The following is an 18913-nucleotide window of genomic DNA, read 5'->3' on the forward strand; positions in this document are numbered from 1 at the left end:
GGTAAACGGAGCTGGCAGCTGGGGTGTGTCAGGGAAAGGGGAAAGGCAAAACCAGAGGCCAGAGAAGAATCTCTCTCTCACGCGCACACACACACGCGCACACACACACGCTCAGAGGCACATGGACACAGACATCCAGCCACGAAGACACTCAGAGAGAAAGAAGTGAAGTCAACCACGCCACTCGGGAACTGAGACATAAATGTGCCTAGGAAACACACACATAAACATCTGAGCAACCTAAGTGGACACGCTTGAGTAGACAAAGAAAGGCACAGCCTTGCAGACACAAAGACCAGTTTGCACCACACCTGGCTCAGCCCACAAAAGCAGTCCAAGTCCATCCCTCAAATTTCTCCCCTCCACGAAGCCGCTAGGCCACCTCTAACCAGGCCTCTCTCCCTCCTCTGAGCTCTGGTTTGTAATTTCTCTCCTATTGCTTGTCTTTTAACAGGATGTTCTTGGTTTCATCTTCATAGCCCTGGTCTCAACAACTTGGCTGTGGGCTCTTGAAGAGCTGTGAAACTCTGCAGCACATCCACTGCCGTCTTCAGCAGTCTGGCTCCTCACTTATTATAATAAAGGTCCCCAATTTACTGCTGGCTCCATGCCTGCAGGGTCCTGACCCTGAGACTCTTTGACATGACAGACACAGGGAAGAACAAAATAGACAGGCACACCCAGTCCGGGCTGTTACCCTCAGAGTACTCAAGAACCAGGTTCCAGGTCCCCACAAAGGAGCCCATGACACAGGGCACAATCACTTGGGTAGCTGTACCCTGCAATGTAATTAATGCTAACCACAATCCCAGCTCCACAAAACCTACACCAAGTTGTATCAGCCTCTTTTCCATTACTGAGACAAAATACTTGAATGCATAGCTTAAAGAACAAAAGGTTTATTTTGGTTCAGAGGTTTCAGTTCATAGTCATCTGGCTCCAAGGCAGAAACATGATGTAAAGGCACGACAGAGGGAAGACGCTTACCTAATGGCACGCAGGATGGAGACAGACATGGAAGAGAGACAGGAAAGTTATACCCTTCAAACACACACCCTCAGGGACCAGTTTTCTCCAACTAGGTCTCATCTCGTAACAGCCCCTTTAGCTGAGGACTCATTCATCCATTGAGGAGGTTAGCACCCTCACGAGAGAATCACTTCTAGGCATCTGTTCCTCCTGCCAGGTTGACAATGAAGAGTAACTACCACACAACTTCCACCCCATCTCCAGAGCAGCTTCCAGAGGGACCCTTGGAACAACTGCACCTCAGAGAGGCATTACAACTAGTGCTGACTACATATGTGTAAGAGGCCAATTCACTTTATGTAGAAAACTCTTCTGTTCCTACTCCTCAGGAACTGGGAACTTCTCTGCTCAGTTGGATAACTGTGGGGACACTCATATTCCTGAAGCGTGGAAGGCCCATGTTACGGTTTGTGTCTGGATGGTCCCCAGAGCCTCATGTAGTCATGCGGGTGGGCTTTTTGGAGGTGACTGAATCTAGAGTTTGTGATTGGTTCGTTGTCTAGTTCTGGGATTGGTGGTGTGAGTGCTGCACCCGCCCTAGGGTACTTACCACTTTCCACCTCGGATCTGTAACTGTGATAACCACAGTGTTCTAAGGGAAAGCGAAACTCTAACCCCAGCCCTTAGATAATACAAGCCTTCATAATGAGAATGTGAGCCTCACACACATGTGAGGGGTTGTGTCACTTGTACCTTCATGGACTCAGTGGCTCTTTTAGGAGAAACACAGTCCATTCCACAGAGCATTGTATTCCTGGAAGGCTGAGAGCTCTGCTAGGAACAAGAGCCTAGCACTGTGGTCTTTGGATCTTTGTTAGCTATACAGCCCCATGGGTTCTGGCCCACCACAAATCCTGTTCCAGGACTAGCACAGCCCCTTAGCTGAAACTCCTGGCATACCTCTCCCAGATCTTGGCTGTCAGGCTGGGAGCATCTGCTGCCCTGGAGCCCTCCAATAGGCAGGAGTAGACAGGCCTGGAGGTGAAGGAAATGTGGCCATTTCCAATGTGAGGATTTTCAGACACTTGCAATACCCACTCTGGGATGTCTGCCCCAGAGCTGGCCCAGGTACTGGCATTCATGCCAATACTGGGGCTAAGGGAGATGTCAGTAAACACTGTTTTTTTATCTCTTGATGGAGACCACTACAAAGTGGCTCTGAGGTGGATTCAAAATTAACCAATTGTCTTCCCATGTTTACTTGTGAGTCTGTCCAAGGCGTAGGCCCCTTGTCTGGAGATGGGCAGTGGACTCATAGTAAGGGAACCCATAGTAAGTGAACCTCTATGAGTCACTGGTCTTGGAAGAGGCCTATAGTGGCCTGTGAGGCCGTGACACCTCAAAGGCCACAGCTGAGGATGTCCGGCTCCAGCCTTAATTAACTAAAAGGAGACTGCAGCTGTAGTCTCCACACTCCTACGATAAATGTCAACCTAGAGATAAGGTAGTTCTCCTGACTGACATAACTTACTACTTGGGAAAATAGCTGAACTGACTCCCAAGGTCCTGCTCAGGTTCCCACGCTTTTCTCAGTATCCCCCTCCTTTGTTTGAAAGCTAAATAAATACGGGCCACCCAAAGAAGTGGGTCCACTTCTATGGGTGGACCCAAAGAAGAGGTCCACTTACTATGAGTCCACTGCCCACCTCTTTGTGGACCCAAAGAAGAGGTCCACTTACTGTGAGTCCACTGCCCATCTCTTTGTCTCAGCCCCCAGAGAATCTGGAATTCTGTTAGAGGATTTTGAGCCTCCTGGAGCCCTAAGATCACACCACCTGTCTCTTTTATTAAAGCCTTTGCCGTCCACTTGTTTGGGAGGTTGCAGGCTTGATCAGTCCACGATAATCTCCGGCTCTGCACCCATCACTGGACAGAGCTGATATCAGCCACATGTACTTCCCCCACCCTTCACTCCCAGCTATCAATGCAGCACCCCTCTGTACCTTGGCCTCCCCAAAGGTTAACAGTAACCTCAAAGCTCACTAAGTCAAAATCTTTAAAGATGAACTCAGGTGAATGCCTACATCTCAGATGTGCAATTATCAAGTGTTTGGGTCCCTTTTCCAATGTCTACACTCAGCCTGACTTGAATAGCAAAAGATGACTAGGATCTGAGTTGCAAGCTTGAGACTCCCACACCCGGATTTATTCAAGCAGGACTGTAAGGTGGGATGAGGCCAGGGTAGCATCTCAGGGCAGAACGACAGGCACTGTAGCCTTGCGGTCTCAGAGGAGGATCACAACTCTTCTCATTATCTCAGCCTCTTTGCTGGGCACTGTGATCTCTACTGGGGCTCGTTCCCTCCAGGCTGCCTCAGCGCCTCTCTCCCTCCCTCCCTCCCTGCCTCCCTCTCTCTCTCTCACCTCCAGATACATTCACAGACAACGGGGAACGGCAGGGACTTCCCATTCTCTGCTCTCCAGACTAGCCCCTACTATTTCCCTTCTTCCTCTAGCTAAATCTAATTTAGGTTCCAGTCCTTAAGCAAGTAGGAGGCCCCGGTATCTCCAGGATGGAACACCTCTCCGAGCTGCTGTACCTCTGCGGGCTCAAGTTCATGCCATGAAACGAGCAACTGAGATTTCAAACGAAAGCTCTGAGGCCAGTGGTGGGGGGGGCTGGGTTATCTGCAAGTTTAGGGGCTTTGGGTGGAAGGTAAGAAATCTTCCTCAATCTAGCAAAGATGGCAAGGATGGGGCACGAGGCCATGGACAACTGACAAAAACAAAGTGCTTCCCCCAAAGCAGCATTAGTAAGTACAGGAGACCAGCGAGATTTCATAGATGAGAGACCAAGCCTGGGATTTTTTAGGAGCGGGAGCAGCGTATCTCTCTCCTCTGCCTTGCTACATCCCTCCCTAGCTTTTCCTACAGGCTGTGCCAAGCTGAAACGTCTCTTGTACTTGTGGGAACTGCTCCAGCTTCTTCAGACCAACCCTCTCCTCTGCCGCTGGCTCCGTGTCCATCTGATCTTCAGAGCGGGGAGCAGCACGGATCCATGTTGCTCTCCCAGCTGTCCCTCTCCAAATGCTGGGATATTTCCACGTCAGAATCACGGACACTCTGATAAAAATAAGGATTCTTTGGCCCTGCTCTGGAAATACTCTATTTTGGGACCAAAATAGTACCTCTAATTCATTTTCTTTTAGCAAGCTCAATAAGGGATTCTGGCAAGCAGCTGATGAGAAACTGTGACCCACTGCAACTTTCTTCTGCAGTAATGCACTGCTCTGGGTTAGACCTCAGATGTTCCCCACAAGCCTCGCGTTCAGAGGTGGGTTCGGGAACTGTGACCTGGAAGGCAGGACTCTTGTCTCTGGCTTTGCTCCTACTCTCTACTTCCCAGATGCCATGGGTTGAGCAGATTTCCTCCACCATGTTCTTCTCCGTGCTGCCTCTGGCTTGGAGCCAGCTCACCACAGACAGAATTCCCACACCATGAGCCAAATTAAACTCCACCTCCTTTAGGTTGTGGATGTTGGCTAGTTCATCCCAGAACAGGAAAGCTAAATAATCCATGCACACACCTTAAGCACATGCCTTCCTGTGTTTCCTGCACACAGGGTGTAAGGGTTGACTGCCTTTACAGCTTGGATCTGGAGTAGCTCCCAAAGACTCACATGGTGAAGAATTATTCCCCAGCCCATGGCACTATTAAGAGGTGCAGGAAACCTTAAAAGGCAGTGCCTCGATGGACGCAGGTCACTGAGGGTGTGGCCTTGAGGAGGACCGTGAGATGCCACCCTCCCTCCCTCCCCATCCCTTCCTCTCCCAGATGCCCTGAAGTGAGCAGCTGAGATTTCAGATGAAAGCCTGGGAGGCCAGTGTGTGCAGGGTTGAATAACGGAGCATGTGTTGAACTGTGAGTGATGTCAAAGGGCCAATGGAGACCACGGATGAGAGGCCATGATTATGAAACACCCGCCAAGAGAGCAGCAGGAAGTGTGAAGAGCCAGCCCAGTGAGTGGCCGTGGGGCCCACGATCAGCCGGGCCACGAGGGCGGGGCTGCCTAAGCCTTTGGAGCTCAGCTCTTCCAGGGTATCCCAGATGCCAACATGAGCACTAAGGTTTGATGTTTGTCCTCCTAGGTTTCCATCTGGCTTCCACTGGCTCCCTCCGTGCTATTTTCCTGTTCCACTTTTGTTTGTTTGTTTGTTTTTGCCTATTAAAGGGTTTATTTTCTTCTTTACGCTCAGGAAGAAATGGCCTTGCCCGACAGGATGCCATCTTGAAGGACCGGGAGGCTGAGGTAGTGACTGGAGGAGCGTGTTGGTGTGAGGTTGAGGGCAGCAGTTTCTCCCCGTTCTCTATTGTCACAGTTCATTTTCAGTGCCCCTTCCAAAAACTTTGAATGAACACACCTCCTACTCCCTGGAGGGCTGGAGAAGCACAGCTGTGGTCAAGATTAATGCCCACTTTCAACACCCTTTTTGAATAGGAATGTTTAGCCCGTGTCACTGTATCTTGGAAATATGTAGCTTGTTTTTTGATTTTTACAGGAGGTCACAGCTGACTTTTCCTTGACTCTCAAGAGAATTTGCACTTGGACTTTTCAGCAATGCTGGAATATAGCGTGGATGTTTTAGCATTGTTGTAGACATGAACCAATTCATTTTGCATTGGGTGGCTATTACAGTTGATACATGGTGTCAACTTGAGGAGTCTAGAGGCCTGGCTAAGTGACTCAGCAGTTCTACATCCGGGGGTGACAAGGACACACCCATTCCACTCTGGGATGTTGTTCATTGTGTCAGTGTGAGACCTTTACAAGGGTAACTAAGCGACAGGGCAGGGTCCTTACTTTGTATCATCCTGAGCCTGTGCAGGAGTAGGGCGCTGGATATGATGTGAGTGCTACACGCCCCTTGGTGGGGGTGGCCAACTGACAATGCGAGGCAGGAAAAGAGGCTTGTTCATCGCCCCTTTTAGCCCTTGCTGCTTTTGCTGTCTTCCACCACCATGAACGGTTGCCCTCTGCCATGTGCCACCCTGCCTTGGAGCCAGCCGAGTATGGACTGAAACCTCCACAAACTGTGAGCTAAATAAACCTTTCCTTCCTTAATTTTGGGCCTTGGGTATTTTGTCTCAGCAATGAGAGAAAAGTAACCAAGACAGTGGTATACATGCTGGAACCTCTGAAACTATGAGCAAGAATAAACCTTTCTTTCTTAAATTGATTCTTCCAGGTATTTTTGTGATTGTAAAGGAAAGCTGACTGACACAGGTGTTACTGGGTTCTGGGTCCATTTTATTTTATTTATTTATTTATGTCTTTTTGAGACAGTGTCTCGCTATGCAGTTTAGGCTAGCCTTGAGGTCACTTTGTAGCCCAGGCTGGTCTCAAACTTGCAACAATCCTGCTGCCTCAGCCTCCCAAGTGCTGGGATTACAGGTGTGCACCATCACTCCCGGGCTTCTGGGTCCATTTTGAGGGTATAGGGATGTTCTGGAATTAGTGGTGGCAGTTGCTTAATTTTTTTTTATTTCAAAGAGAAAAGAACAAAAGCAAAACAACAAAAACAAAAACAATACAAGACCAAAGCTATAAAAAATGATACAGGATTTCAAAACAAGATGCTAGGAAATCTACAATGACTGTTATATTATTTATTGTTATCTTCAAAGCAGTGGCTCAGATTACCAGATATAGGCATGCAAGGTTGATCAAACAATTAAACATTAACTGTTCCTTTCAATAAACCAATAGAAATTAGTAGTACAATTATCTTAGCTATCTTGTATGTGTTGATATTATATCCCTTCCTTCTTTTTCTTTTCCCTCATCCCAGTTGTTCTTTCCTATTGAGCAGTTTCTTTCCCTTTCACAATATCTACTGTACCTTTCAGTTTTAGTTACTCTTTCAGTTTCTTACACTAGGGAAACAATAAGTTGCTTAATTTTTAAAACCCATTGAACTGTACACCTTAAAAGATTAATTTTGGGGGCTGGGAATTTAGCTCAGCGGCACAGCGCCTGCCTGGCAAGCGCAAGGTTGTGAGTTTGATTCCCAGTACCGGAAAAACAAACAAACAAAAAGATTAATTTTGAGAATCAAAATGGTGGAATAGAAGCTGGCAGTAGATCTAGGACTTAGAATTAAGACACCGTACAAAACAACTAAGAAAAGCTCCAGAAATCAAGAAAGATCGGGGGAGGGGGGAGAAAAGGGAAGAAGAACAAGAAGAAGAAGGGGTTAAAAGGAAGATAGACAAGATCAAAACACAAGATATGTAGGGATGGGAACGCCACAATGAACCCCATTAACCTGTATAAGTAAAATACATTAATAATACTTTTAAAAAAGAAAAATTAATCTCCTTTAAAATTTCCAGGGATGCAGCTCAGTGCAAAGGCCCCGGGTGCCATCCCCAGTACCAAAACCAAAACAAAACAAAGTAAAAACGTTAAAGCCTCAACATTACTTATCACTGAGGAAATTCAGTTCAAATCATAATACCACTTCACAACTATTTGAACAGCTATTACTGAAAAAAGTGACCACGCCAAATGCTCGATAAAACACAGAACAAAAAAATTCTTGTGAGAATTTCTACTGGGGATAAAAGATAGTACAATCACACTGGAAAAGTTGAGCAGTTTCTGATAAAGCTCACAATGAAGTTATTACACTATTTATCAATCCAAATTTACTCCAGAGAAATAAAAGCGTATGTCCAGGTAAACACTTGTATGTGACTTTCACAACAGTATTATCTGTAAAAACCCAAAACTGAAACTACTCAAATATCCTTGTGAATTGATAAACTGACACAATAATAAAGAATATAATTTCAGAAAAACTAAATGAAACAACCTAGAGAAGAAAAAAAAATAGATCTAGAGGAACAAGAAAAAAACCAGGTAGTCAACCTAGAAACTGTTAGTTCTCTACCTGCTAGGATGTGACGCAGAACACGTAGCTTCATTGCTCTGGCCCAACGGCGCTGAAGCGGAGGCTGAGAGTTCCTGAGCCGGCATAAGCACGGGGAATGCTCAGGCTTCTGTCAAAGTCTTTTAAGAGTTCACGGACACGACGAGACACCCGGACTGGGGAAATGGAAGAAGTGTGTGTGTGTGTGTGTGTGTGTGTGTGTGTGTGCGCGCGCGAGTGTGCGTGCGGAAGCTTTGCCGAGGCTGTCAGTGCAAGGGACTCCTGTTGTGAGAAGCTGGGTCCATAGCCCCCAGAGGAGCCCCCGTGATTCAGGAGCACCAGCTGTGCTTTACACGTACAGGGAAAAGCATGTCCCCCAACGGAGAGAACAGAAAACCCGAGCGGAAAAATGCAGAGCTGAGCACGGCCCCTCCCTACATATCTTGCTCATGACCAACTACTATTCCAAGGCCACAGTGTTTTCCTCAGGAATTTTGTCTTAGTCAAAAACACCCAACACTCACGACCTGGAGAGGAGAGGTGTACTTCGGCTCACAATGTCAGTCTGTCAGCTGGCTCCAAGGCAGACACGCAAGGCAGAAGCGCTTCTCGGAGGAGGCGAAGAGGCAGGGACAGAAGACAGGGGCTGGGAGAACACACCCTTCCGAGTCCTGGCCAGCAATCCACTCCTCTGACCGGCTCCGCCCGGGAACTTCAGGGGACATTCTACTTCTACACCGTAACACCTTTCATGGTGTCTTTTTCAAATTTTTTCACTGCGATCCATAGTAAGAAATATAGTTTATAATGTGAGCCTGTGCATCCATGGATTTATAACTAAACTCAAAATGTGTTCAAACAATCCCTGATGTTTTAAAATACTACTTTATCTCATTAAATCAATCCTAATGGTGACCCTAAAGTGATTTAGGATCATTTTAAAGCTTTGATAAAGAACTATAGCATATCTTTTGATTTAAAGATAGCCACCTCTAAGAGACAGTGGTGACGCAGGAGGCATAAAGAAAGCTAGGCCTTCGAGCGGTGCAGGAACAGATTAATCAGGCCCAATCGGAAAGTCTTTGTGGTCGGAAGGCTCTAGCAGAGGTGGACAGCTACTACGATGCCTTTCAGGAAACTCTACTCAAGAATCTGCCGTGGCCTGCGTGCACCTCCACAACGTTCACACACTGAAACTTCCAACGTGACAGTGTTAGGAATGGGGCTTTCAGAGGCTCTGCCCTCAGAAACGGGATTAGTGCTCTCACAAGAGGCTGCGGACCCTTTCATGATGTGAGGATAGAGCAAGGAACTGCCATCTGTAAACCAAAAAGCCAGGACCTCATCAGGCACCAAATCAGTGCTTTACAGGTACCGCGGAAAGCACGTCGGGGAAAGCACGCCTTGATCTTGGACCTCCCAGCCTCTAGCACTGTGAGGAATAAATTTATGTCATTCATAACCTAGTCATTTCAGGGTATTTTATTATTCTAGCTTGAACAGACCAAGTCACTGTCCTGTAGGAATATATGTATACATTGCAGCACTATATATATATCTCAGCATTGCTTATGGTGATAAACAGGAAGAAACAACCTAAGAAAGAACTGCTTAATAAATTGTGATATGTGAAAAAGAAAAAATGCTTTAATTCAATAAGAACACAGGGATCAGTCAGTGGTTCTGCCTGAGAATCACATTAGCTTAGCAGTGTGGGAGTGTGCATTCAAGAACTCTTAACAGGAGGTTACAGAAATCAGTGGATTGAAAAAGTTTGTCAATTATATATTTGGAAAATCCTTCTGAACTCTCATTTTTTTCCATAATGCAAACTATGAAAAGCACAGCTCACCGTTATGTTGGCTACCTCGCTGGCAGGAATATGCAGAAGGTTTAGCCGTCTAAATAGTAGGGCAAACCTGGCCCAAAGCAGTAGCAGAATTTGGAAGCAGCAGCAGCCATAAGACTTTTACATCCATCAGAAAGAGGCATGAGTTAAAAAGATGAGAAATATTAATTTGGAGACATGAAAGCAACATATTAAATTCATTTTTCAGGACCGATTCACTGGAGGCATAGCAAGGTTATACACACTCAAAACACAGACATGCTTTTTCAAGCCTAGCTGCAGCATCTATAAGGGGAGAAATCCTTAGAGCAGAATCATTAAAGTAAAGCAAAACCCAAATCTAACCAGGAACAACACAGACCAAGTGTGTTGGCTAATTTTAGGTGTCAGCATTAAGGTATACCTAGAAGCCAGGTAAAGTATTACTTTGCGTTACCTTCTATAAGAGTGTTTCCCAAGATTAGCATAAGTTTCAGTGGAACACAGAGGGAAGATCTGCCCCCCGTGTGGGGAGATACCATCTAATCAGACAAAGTCCAAAGACTTAAAAAAAAAAAAAAAAAAAAGAAAGGTAAATACAGACACTTCTCATTTAACAACTGAGTTATGGCTAGGTTATTAAATGAATTAGTCACCAAATGAGGAATTATATATAGTATGTACATTCCAATATTCAGAATAAACGGTTAAAGGACACTCCAGCTTGATGACTTTGCTTTTATTTGCATAACTCTTACACGCAGTACTGTAACATAAAACATAAAACCAGAACACTGTCCAGTACAACCAGCAAAAATTACAGTACTGTATAAACAAGGCATATACTGTACCAAAAATGACAGAGGCTCTATGAACAAGATGTACAGAACTGTACAGAAAAAAAAGATGGGTCCTAAGTCTAAGCAGCAGGTCCTAAGTCTGAACAGTTATTAAACCTGTCATTAATGAGGAGTATCTGTACGTCTATTTATTACCAGGAGCTGGGATGCAGTCTTCCTCTCCTGACCTTGGACACCGGAATTACAGGCTCCCCAGCCTCTGGACTCCAGGACTCACAGCAGCGGCTCTCTGGGCTCAGGCCTTTGGCTTCACACTGAATCACACCATGAGCTTCCCTCGCCTTAAAGCCTCAGACTTGGACCAAGCCGGGCGATTGGCCTCTTCACGTTTCGGGCGGCCTGCTGTGGGACTGCTCAGCCTCCACAGTCCTCCGAGCCTATCCCGGTAAGTCCCCTCTCCTGTATCTGTGTTTACATATCCTTTTGGTCCAGCAGCTCTGAGGAACCCTAACAGACCGAGTCACTTTAAAGTTGACAAAGCGATAATTCTGAGAGGAAAGTGTGAGGTGCAGCCAGGTAAGCTAAAGCCCTTAATGCCTAATTGAGACGCACACTGAAACTTGTATTACAAAAGACACTTCGATTAAGAAAGACATCGCTGCACTGCACAAGATATGCACCGGAGGTGTGTGAGAAATTAACAGAAGCAGCTTTAGCATCAGGGAAAACAAGTGGTCGTGACTGTCAAAAACTGTGCAGTCTGATGTTTTATTTGCAAGGTGAACAAGCTGCCCTGTCACTGTTTCATGAATTCTGGCGGAAGACACGAGACTCCCAAGTCAAAGCTAACGGATTTCATTACTCTATTACTCACCACACAGCCACAGCAAAAGCTTCAGCGTGGGGTTTTACATCCGTTCCCTCGGGTCTTCCAAGTGCCACAGGGGCAGCGCGGGGCCCACGGGAGACACTGCACACGGAGCGGGCTGCCCGCGGGGGAGGAACGCTGCGCCTCAGCAGTCTGCTCTCACAGTAGCCTTACCTTAGCCCTCAAGGCTCCTCTTGCAAATATACCCCTGAGAAGTGCTCCGGTTAGAAGTCAAGGCCTTGAATTTTCTGCCCACCCAGTAAGACAAGTCAGGAGGGGCCAGAGGGCCTCTGAGGGCCCGCAGGAGGTTGTCTCTCCCAACAGCAACTTTTGACAGGTAAAAAACAAATGACCAGTGAGAAGGAAGAAACGGCTGACTCTCCATGACAGAAGGTCTAGGAGAGAGGCTGGCTTAAAAAGAAAATCAAGGAGACACCACAAATAAAGCTTAGCAGTTTTATTACTTAACTGACAGGGATTTCTTTTTTCTAAACTTTGACTTCTTGAGTCGTTAGTAAAGAGACGCAGAAGCTATCACAGGGAAAATGTGAGCTGAGAACGGAGGACTTGTGGTAGCCTGAGAAGCGTCTGGGAAAACCCCGGGCAAGGGGTGTAAATAACAATGGGACAGGAAAGCGGGATGGCCCATCTAGCTGAGTGGGATGGGAGAAGTGAGGCTGGGTAGTTACCTCTGTCCTCCTTTGGTACTGTGTGTGGGACAGCCTCACCCACAGGACTCCTACCTTCCGGTGCTTGTGCTTTGTGTAGTCCCGTCTTCTCGAATATGGGTTAACCTCTGAGCTGACCCCAGTCAATGTGAGTGTGGTAAACGCGAAGGACAGGCACTCTTACTACAATCTTGTCTTCTGGTGCGCTCTCCGGAGTCTCTGCTCTGAGTTGAGGAAGCTTCCAGCGAAGAACACAGCCCAGACAACATCTTGATGAGCAGAAGTAGAGGGAAGGGAGAGTCTATTCACAGCACAAACTATGGAGGAAATAGTGTCTATGGAAGAAGGCATCCATGGAACTCCTTTCCCTCAGCCCATCCTGAGAGGGGCAGGGAGAAAGACAGAGAGGAGGGAGGGAGAGGAAGCAGGGAGAGACCGACTTTATCCCCCCACTGGGCTAGACCCACTTGGTGTCTTGATATGGCAGTGGTGGAAATTTATACAAGGTTCAAAATGGAACTAACAATGATTTTGAAAAACGAGTTAGGGTTGGCAAGGTGGGAGAGGGTAGGCAGTAACAAAGCGAAACAAAATTCTGAAAGGGGAAGCAACTAAAATCAGGGGATATCACAGATAGAGCAAGTCTCAGGTTTTTTTGTGCTGAGGGTCAGGACGGGTCCTGATGTCTTACACAGAGCAAATGTTCAGTGTATCTTTGCTGAATGAATGCTGCAAAGATGACCGCTGGAAGTAGAGGGTTTGAGGTGAGTGTCAGCAGCCTTCCAAAGTGAGGCAGAGGGACTAAGACAAATCCAGATCTCTACAACTGACTTCTGGACTGTGGAGTCCCAAGTTCATCCTGTCTTCTCTGCTTCCTCAAACACGGCACCTGAATGGTTGACTGAATTTAGCGGGGATGATAGTTAAACAACACAGCAGAAATGGACTATTTTTCTGACCATAAGGAAGAGCTAAACTACTAAGTTTCGGAATTGAGACATATCACTTTTGGATGTGTACCTAACTATATAAAAATATAAAATTGTAGACTTATTAGGTTGTATTTTTTTTAGGTTTTTTTTTTTTTTTGTGTGTGTGTGTGTGTATTTTTCTGTTTTGTTTTCTTTGGGTTTTTTTGAGACAGAATCTCACTATTTAGCGCAGGCTGGCTTTAAATTCACAATGATCCTCTTGCCTCAGCCTACCAAGTGTTAGGATTACAAGCATGCATCGACCTTCTTTTTAACTTTTTGAAGAATCATGAAAGGTTTTCCACAGCAGTTGTACCATTTTACATTTTCACCAGCAGTGCAGCAGGGTTCCAATTTCTCCATATGATTATTTTGGGAGGGGATAGCCACCATAGTGAATATGAGATGGTATGTCACTGTAGTTTTGACTTGCATTTTCCTAAGGATGCTGAGGATGTCTTCATATGCTTTCTGTATCTTCTTTAAAGAAAGACTATTCATGTCCTTTGGCCATCTCTGAATTGGGCTGTTTTATTCTTGCTGGGTTGTAGAAGTTCTTTACATATACTAGATAGTAATCCTTTATCAAAATATGATTTGCAAATACTTTCTCCCATTCTGCGGGTTGTCTGTTTACTCTCTTGATGCACAATTTTCTTTTAATTTTGAGGTGTAGTGTATGTTTTTCTTTTATTTTCTGTGGTTTCACTGCATACTTACGCAGCCATGGCCAAGTTCGAGGCCATAAAGTCTTCCCCTACGGTTTCCTTCCAGAATTTTACAGGGTTGGCTCTGGAACGCATATTCTTGCTTCTGTCTCTCCGTGATGTTTCTTCCCAAATAAAGTCTGAAAAACATATTTCATGACTCCAGCCTTGGCAGTCTTGGTCAAACTGCTTACACTGAGTCTTATTTTAGGAAATACTTTACAAGGCTGTCCTAAGAGTTATATAAGATGTCTACACAAATCTAATAGGATAACGCCAAGCACATTCGTACTCAATATCCACATTCGTAAATGTGCCTATTTACTTCCCGTAAAAGACTTTGTCTTCTATCACAGGCCAGAATCAGTTGTTCTACCTTATCCTGCTGCTGCCTCGCTGTAGCCACGGCCCAACTTCCAGCTTACCCACCGCTGCTTCTTTAGAAGCTGCACTGGGCCAGGGATACAGCCCAGCGGCACAAACGCCTGCTTGGCAAGCGCAAGGTTCTGAGTTCGATTCCTGCTACCAAAAAAAAAAAAAAAAAGAGAGAGAAAGAGACAGAGAGAAAGAAGCTGCACTGCTCTCCCTTTCGCCCAGTTGCTGCCCCCAGTGAAGTCCAGCTCCAAGTCAACTGGACAGCTACAGTTCTAACGCGGAGACACACGAGCAGATACAATTCTAATGGGGAGACAGACAACCACTACTACACAGTCCTCCCTCTCGCCGCGTTTTCCCGGGCAGGCAGAGGGCACAGGAGACCCGCGGCAGGTCAAGGCCAACATCCTTAGCGCTACCCGAAGGCCCTCCAGGCTGGACATCCTCTCCTCAGTGCGTGGCTCCCTGGGGCGATTCTACAGCACCGTCTGCGGCCCGTGGGTTGCAGGTCCCCTCAGGGCGCACCGCCACGCACACCCCGCCCCAGGCCGGCCCTGTCCAGGACCGGTGTACGTTACGCCAGACAGAGCTTTGGAGAGAGGGAGGGCGACCAGGAGGAAAAACCGAAAACCCCCGGCAGCCGTCGACCACACCAGTAACCCCGGCTGCTCGGGCCTGGAGGCTGACGTCGGGCCACATCCAGACCCGCCCGAGCAGTTGCGCGAGACTCGTCTGCACTGAAGTTCCGAGAAAGAAGCGAGCGTGCGGCGCAGGGGCAGGGGCAGGGGCAGGGGCAGGGGCAGGGGCAGCGAGCAGGGGCAGTGCGCAGGGGCAGCATGCCTGCTCACGTGCGATTCCCGGAGCTCAGTACCAGCGTTAGAGGCAAAGAAGGAGGTCCGATAGTTAACACGGTCATGAGTGAAGAAATACAAGTGACGTGCTGCGAGCTTTTCGTTTTTCTTTGGGCTTTGCTATTTAAATTATATTTTATGTGCATTTTAAATATTCCTAGGGTTTCCAGGTGAATTCAAGTTCCTCGTCAGGATACCTTTAATTTAATGTCAGTGACGTCGTTGCTTCCTGTACTGCGTCGCCCACCGTGCCAGCTGTGAATACCACCTTCTAGAGGTGCTCAGGGGTTATTACTGTACTTCGTTAATGACGACCACAAATGCAGATCTTAGCCAGAGTAAGTCAAATGTAAGTGATCATTTGCATTCTGAATTGTTAAATTTACAGAATTTTATAATGGAAACATAATATGCCCTTCAACCATGTTTTTGCTTAAATTTGTTAGGCCGTGATCACTGTGTCCCTAGGAGCTCTGTCCAGGTGTAATGGCTGATACACTGGGTCAGCCTGAGAAGTTTTAACTCAGCGACTCAGCAGGGGCCAGCGTCCTCACTTTGTGAACATCCTCCTCTGGTTGGGGGGAGGGTGCTGAGATCATGTGGGTGCTACACCCGCCCTCACCCTCAGCGGCAGGTAGCCTGCTTACAATACAAGGGAGAAAAAGAGGCTTGCTTTTCCCTTTTGGTCTTGTTGCTTTTGCTGTCTTTTGCCGCCTTGCTTTTGCTGTCTGTTGCCCCTCAGCCACGGCACCCTGCCTTGGAGCCAGCCAAGTATGTACTGAAACCTCCACAGACTGTGAACCCAATAAACCTTTCCTTCCTTAATTTTGGGTGTCAGGTATTTTGTCCCACCCGTGAGAGAAAAGTAACCAACACAAAAGGTTGCTGCCACCTGGAGGGAGAGTAGGTAAAGGCGGTTGGCAGAGAGACAAGAGCCGTGTCAGAAGCACAGATACCTAACCCTCTTGCAGTATGGTTTTAGATCAACCAGCGAGTAACAAAACTGACAGAGCAGAAGCGAACTTCCTCAAGATGAAAAAGGACATCTACATGGCCGGGCGTGGTGGTGCATGCCTGTAGTCCCAGCATTCCAGACGCTGAGGCAGGAGGATCACTGCGAGTTCAAGGCCAGTCTGGACTACATAGTGAGTTGAATGAAGCCCAGACTGAACTACAAAGCAAGACCCTGTCTCCAAAAGGAGGGGGAGGGTTGGGGACCATGAATTATAAACTGATGTGGTATCTGTCTGAGCATCTCCTTGCCTTGCCTTGCCTTGCGGACTGGTTTTGGAATGCGGAAATCCCGCTGCTTCTGGGTCATGCCTGGGATCTTGATGGTCAGTGAGGCTGCGAAGCCCACACAGCTGGATGAAGTCTGCTGAGGACAGGACAGGGAGACTAGCACCCAGGTGTGGCGACGAATCTTAACCTGTTTCCTTTACGTGTGAACTTGCCCATCCAACCACTACTAGCGTTCCAGGAAGAGCACACCTGCACTGGCTAATAAAATCGTGGCCAGCTGGAGGTTCTTGGTCTTTGTTCCTAGAGAGCACTGATCATCCCAAAGCCCTATTTCCTTCACATTCTTGTCTCTTGTTCTTTTTTTTTCTCGCTATGCACCATGACTCCAGGCAGGGGACTGGGGACTCACTGCAGGGGTCCCTGATAACTGGCGCTGTGGAAAGGAAAAAAATAAAATCATGTCTATCTGCAGATAATAGGATCTTGTGAAATGCTGAGAAAGCCAAAAAAAAATTAGAGCAATGAATGAAACTTCAGCAAGGTTGCATATTACAAAATCAACATACAAAAATAAATTTTATTTCTGTGCACTTGCAGTGAACAGTCCAAAAATAAATTTTTAAAACTTTCATTATAATAGAATTTAAAAAAGGAATAAATTGTGCAAAAGAAGTGCAACATTTCTCTTCTATTTTTAAAATTGATTTTATTGGTATATTTTAGATATGCACAGTGATCATATTCATCATAGGAAATTTGTACCCGCACATAATCTGTCTTGATTCTTCTTTTTTCCCCAATCCCCTCCCCTCCCTTCAACCCTTCCTTCCCTCCTTATTTACAAAATTGTTTCCTTTTTTTAACTTCTTGTTTTCCTTTTCCTTTCCTTCCTTTCCCCCTCCCGCGTCCCTTGTTTCCCTCCCCATTTGACCATTACCTTCCCACTCCCCAATATGTATTATATACTTGCGGTGCATTTACCCTTTCAGTGTCTCACACCAGAAAAACAATGTGATATGCAAACATGTGTGTCTGACTTATTTCACTTAAGAGTATGGTCTCAAGGTATAGCCACTCACCTGGAAATGTCTCAAGTTTATCTTTCTTTATTGCTGAGTAATACTCCATTGTATAACACCCCCCACATCTTTCTTACCCATTCATCTGTTGATGGGCATTTGGGCTGTTTCCAAGATTTAGCTATGACGTGTTATGCTGCTTTACACTTGGCTGTGCGTATATTGCTGTGTGATGATGCTTTTAATTCTTTGTCTTTTCTATTTTTTTATTAACCAGCAAAATAATTAAAAACAAAGCCACAACAAACTTAAAGCTGGAGCAGCAGTGGGTCAGACTGCTGCTGCGGCTCGGGCATGCTCCCTCTCTGCGAGGCAGGACGCAGGCGTGGGGCTGCGAGTGGGTATACGTGTGACCAAGGGGAATCGGAAGTGCAAACCACCGGAGAGGAGAAGGCATCAAGAACTTTTCACCACGCAGTCCCAGAGCCCTCTGCTCTTTTCCTCTCCTTTGCCTCTGTATCCTCCGAGGTTCCGGTTCCGGCCGAACGTGGGACAATCCCAAATCGCTCCTTCTTCTCTTTCCACTCTCATCATCTTCAGACCTTTAGACATTGGAGAGACATTCCAACCAAATTCTGTGCACCTGCTTTAGCTTATCCAGGTTAACCGTAGGTTTGGGGTCAGGCGACAGACCTTGTGTTAGAACTGAAGAAATCCCGGACCCGGCTGCCCAAGCAGCTTTCCTGCTTTCCAAACTCACAGGTACATGGACTCGTCCCGCCCTCTCCTGTTCTCTCAGTCTGTGCAACTCGGATGTAGTTTTTACTACTTTCCTCTCTGCTGCCCCATCAAAGTTTCTCAGGGGGTTCTTCCTGTTTTTTTGTTTGTTTGTTTGTTTGTTTTTCTCCGGTACCGGGAACCGAACTCACGACCTTCTGCTTGCCAGGCAGGCGCTTTTGCCGCTGAGCTAAATCCCCAGCCCCTGGTTCTTCCTGTTTGACAGGCAGTTTTATGGGCTTTAGTTCTTCCTCTGTTTCATCTCCCAGTGCATCTTCTTCATTTGCTCCTCTTCGGCATGCCCTTCACGATATGCCTGAACCCGCTGATGAGGTCTTGTCTTGTTCCTTTGGTCTCCAAACCTTGTGCAAGACATTCTTGCTTTCGTTCAGCAACCTTCAGTCTATAGAACGCCACTGTCTCCTTCGCCATCTTGTTATCCCACCATTCCGTCGGCCCTCGCCCACTTCCAGTGCTTTTAATTCTCTCAGGAAGATACCAAGAAGGGAATGGCTGAGCTGAATGGAACCTCTAGTTTTAGTTTCTTGAGGAATCTCCATAGTGCTTTTCACAGTGGTTGCACCACTTTACACTCCCACCAACAGTGGAGAAGGGTCCATTTTCCCCGCATCCCCACCAGCGTTTGTTATTGGTGGATTTCTTGGTAATAGCCATTCTTTCTGCGGTGGGTGGAATCTCACCCACCATAACCCTACATATTGGGAAGTGGGTGGAATCTCTGGGGTGGGTTGTTTTAATTTGCATCACTCAAATGACCAATGATACTGAACATTTTTTCATACATTTGTTAGCTGTTTCTACTTCTTCATTTGAGAAGTGTCTATTCATTTCAGATGCCCACTTTTTTGGATTAGGCCTTTAAATTTGGGGAATCTGATTTTTTT

General features: G+C 46.5%; 1 pseudogene; it reads right to left on the bottom strand.

Moving 5' to 3' along the window:
• Nucleotides 1–17698: 17698 nt before the first annotated feature.
• On the bottom strand, nt 17699–18440 carry LOC102012954 (annotated as a pseudogene).
• Nucleotides 18441–18913: the final 473 nt, after the last annotated feature.

This window comes from Chinchilla lanigera, unplaced genomic scaffold (genome assembly GCF_000276665.1).
Source record: "Chinchilla lanigera isolate Chin_1 unplaced genomic scaffold, ChiLan1.0 scaffold00071, whole genome shotgun sequence".
Taxonomy (NCBI): Eukaryota; Metazoa; Chordata; class Mammalia; order Rodentia; family Chinchillidae; genus Chinchilla; species Chinchilla lanigera.